Source organism: Brienomyrus brachyistius, chromosome 4 (assembly GCF_023856365.1).
Source record: "Brienomyrus brachyistius isolate T26 chromosome 4, BBRACH_0.4, whole genome shotgun sequence".
NCBI lineage: Eukaryota > Metazoa > Chordata > Actinopteri > Osteoglossiformes > Mormyridae > Brienomyrus > Brienomyrus brachyistius.
In genome coordinates, this window is record NC_064536.1 from 18,006,394 (window position 1) to 18,010,160 (window position 3,767).

Consider the following 3,767-nt stretch of genomic DNA (forward strand, 5'->3'; position numbering starts at 1 on the left):
TGGGCTCGAGGAGGGTGATGTAATTCCCTGAGGTGTGACAGGGAGGTGGTGGGGGGGCGCGTGGGGGGGGGGGGGGGGGGGGGCAGTGCGGCCAAGGAGCTGTCATGTGAAAAAGACCCCAATACCTGCGCAGAGGCCTCAGCAAAGTCAAGTGCCTACTGCCCTCTAGTGGCTGCACTGGGAAATTATACCAGGAAATGCTGTAACCGCATCTAAACTCAAAGCAGGCACTCAGTGGCCACATTATGACTGACTCTGGCTACAGGTGGGAGAATGAATATCACTCCCCTTACAGCATGTTATAATAATCAAATACTTAAAAAAAAAAACAGTTAAAATTCCCGACTGATGAATGGTGAACATCTCACTTACTGATCAATCAGGGGGAGGGGGGCTAATGTCACACAGGAGTCTCTCAGATATTCACCTGAGAAACAGCGATATGCACCCAGTCATGTGACAGGAAGTATCTGCGCCCTCTTGCTACTGTCTGCTTCCTGTCATCAATAGCTCAACCACATTTCCTTATTTGGGGGTATACACCTGAAAGGTATAACAAGAAAAAAAAACACTGAAAATGTACCATCACTTGTCCTAGGAGACAAGCTATTTCCAATACATATTTTTATTAAGCCTTTTCACAGAATACCACGTTTACTGACTTGATAATATTGGATTATTTATAACTATAGATGATATAGATGATCCTGCACATGTTCAGTTCATTCCCTGAAATTCTTAGACTTTTAAAAGACTTTTATTATGAGCTGAGTGCCATTAACATCCAGCTTTACATCAGCCATATGTTGGATTTAAATGCTTTTCTTTGTCAAGAGTTAAAATATCATCTTTTTGTTTCTGGGTCACCGATTACTGTCTTTCTTTGGGTACTCACCGGCTTCAAACTGCAAACAGGAAATGCCCACTCTGTATTTATCTTTCTTTTCCTGCTTCATCTTCAGCACGAAAATAAATATGGCACAAAGTTTCTAGCCAGGCTGATGAACCACCACAGCCCAGGCGCCCCCTGCAGGTGAGGGCAGAGCTCTGCACGACCAAACACATAGCTGGATGCCAGCCCCGACCCTGGCAGGGACTTGACAGATCTCTCAGAGCCGCTTGGACGAACTGCCCAAAGTCCTGTGATACAGGATAAATACTTCGTGTGATACAGAATGCAGCGGTGTGGTCAGCACCCCCTGGCTGCTGCCAAGGGCGGTGCGACATCTCCTCTTTCCATGACGACATCACAGTCTTGCAAAGTTTTTTTTTTGTGATATTTTCTGAAAGCGTCACCTCCAAACCGAAGCTGATTTATACCCCAGGGGAGCTAATTCTCCAACACTTATCCATGCCAAAAATATCAACTGTATCTTGTCCACTTTTAATATATAATCTACTGATGAAAGTTTACTCTGAAAATTTTTGTGAAAGCACTTCTGCTTATATTGCTTCTGGCTAAAATGAAAACCAGAAGGAGGTGAGGCTCATCAGTGGGTCCTTCAAAGCCCAAACAGCTGCCCCACAACCCGCCTGATTTTCTTTCCAGCTGACACCCCTTGGTGCTTGCAGTGCAAAGAAGTAGGATATAAGACATCTAAAAACCCACACCTATTTCCCATTAGTATGCAATGAACTTCTTCATTTCTGCATTTGAGCCGGAGTTACATTTCAGACTGGGTGAATCATGCTGTTATGGTTTTATGAATAGAACCAGCTGGTTTAAACCGAGGGGGCTTTCTGAGAAAAGCTTTCGAACATTTCGGAACGAGGCCTTTTGCTGACGTACAGGGGACATCTGTTGCGAAACACCAATAAAGAAGAATGGCAAAATAGCTCTTAAACACAGTGCCGCAGGCTTCAATAGGAGTTACCAGTAACTGGTTCACTGGAGTTCAGAGTGTTAACTTCAGGTAAAGCAGAATAGTGTCTCTCTGAGCACAGGTTGTAAATTAGACACCTCTTCTTTGTCTTTATGGTATCTGGTCTTCGTACACTTCAGTTCCTCTTTCAGAACATTCAGAAAAACATGTTCTCAAAACAAGGTGCCAGCTGAGTCCACAAGCACTCGCTTTACAGGTCATTGTTTTCTTTTTTGCGGGTGATCACTTCCTGTCTGTGTTTATCTCTGTTCAGAAATGTTCAATAGACCAAATCCTTTTTCCACTTTGTGTTATGTGGGCTCAGGAAAGGTCCTCAGCAAATGAGAAGGTTTGCTTATTGTTGGGCAGACATGAGAGTGCAGAGTTAAGTAACAGGCCTTATGAAATTTACTTAAGATTGTATGAGTGCGGGTATATTAAATCTTGTTCATCTTCATTTATCCCATCTTACTCTCCTCTGTGACACTCAGACAGGGGTGGAAGTTATGCTTGGGGTTACTGTGCAGCCTCAGCTTAATGGCTTAGCTCAAGGGCCCCTGATGATTCTGCTGTCCATGGAATTCGAACCCACAACCTTACGGATGTGGGTGCAGAGCCGCACACTAGCCCAGGGGTAAGAGGATGGAGTAAATAGTTTGAAGCCACAGAGAATGGTGGATTCATGTACCAGGTAACAGAACAAAATCTGTGATTCCGCAATCACACCTAAGTTATTAATTATTAGTGTCATAACAGCACTATATCATCACAGCTACCAGCTGTCTTATTACTAAAACATAGAAACATCCTGTAAATTTCTTATTCACACTTGTCCTGTCCTGTCAGACTCACACTCTCCTCAGTAATTCAAGGGCTGATTAATGCAATAGTAAAGAAGGTTTTTTATACGTTTGTAATAATCCATTCATCCATGCATGTTTTATACCGGCTAGTCTTATGCAGGGTTGTTGGGATCCGTGTCTATCCCGTAAGTTACGGGATTTTACTGCTAACTAACGTAAAACCTTTAAATCCACTAACAGGGCAGTGCAAAAACACCGAGGGGCGGGTGGGGTCCCCTTTGGTAAAACCGGCCGACGGGAGGTCCCCCATCAGTTCCCTTTGCGTGATCATCAATGATTAAAAAAGGGTCAAAATATGCCAACCGGGGGTCTTTTTCGGTAAAATGTGATCGACAAAAGGCACTCAGGACCTCAAAAGGGGGCGCTTTCAATCGTTTGGGGAAAGGGGCAAATTCCTGTATATTAATGTTATTACGGTCAGAATGAGAATATTTCAGTCAATGCGTATAGCCTGAAGACCCGAAAATGTTCAAACTTTCAAAGGGACCTGCATCTAAAAATTCGTTCGCTTTTCATCACTTAAACATTGTTCATTGTCTCAGAATTGGAGGTGATGTCCAAGACTGTAGGGTTCAAATCTCATTTTGTCTTCATATAAATGACTATAGTAAAACCACCCAGTTCTATAAATGGCACGAAACGTAACGGTATATTGAAAATGTGTTTCAACTCTCTATTTTAAGCGTCATTAAAATACAACTTGCACACTATTTTCCAAAAATCAGCTTCTGTTCAGAAATTATACTTCAGTGGCATGTAAGCGCAAGAATTTAAAAATAAATTACTCGTAAAAAACTCATCATTGCCCAGTGCACCACCACCAAAACCACACGAATATATGTCGCATATGAACAAAAACTTTTAAACAAATTAGGAGACGATTAAGTAAAATGTAATAATTATTATGTATAAACGACAGTGTGTAGTCAAATTGGCCTATTAAAGACGTTGTTCTATAGTGACTTAATATTAAGACTTTATATCTCACATGAACCTTGAAACACAGATCCTTAGTCTAACCCCCCTCTTTCCCCCGACAGAT

The 3,767-nt window shown here is 42.3% G+C and overlaps 1 protein-coding gene and 1 long non-coding RNA gene across 3 annotated transcripts in view; both read right to left on the minus strand.

Annotated features, from left to right (window-relative positions):
- The window catches only part of mos (v-mos Moloney murine sarcoma viral oncogene homolog), a 56,296-nt gene that overhangs the window by 14,302 nt on the left and 38,227 nt on the right, over positions 1–3,767 (minus strand). The window lies entirely within an intron of this gene.
- LOC125740132 (uncharacterized) overlaps positions 1–3,767 on the minus strand; it is a 149,722-nt gene that overhangs the window by 6,980 nt on the left and 138,975 nt on the right. The gene's annotated exons all lie outside the window — the stretch shown is intronic.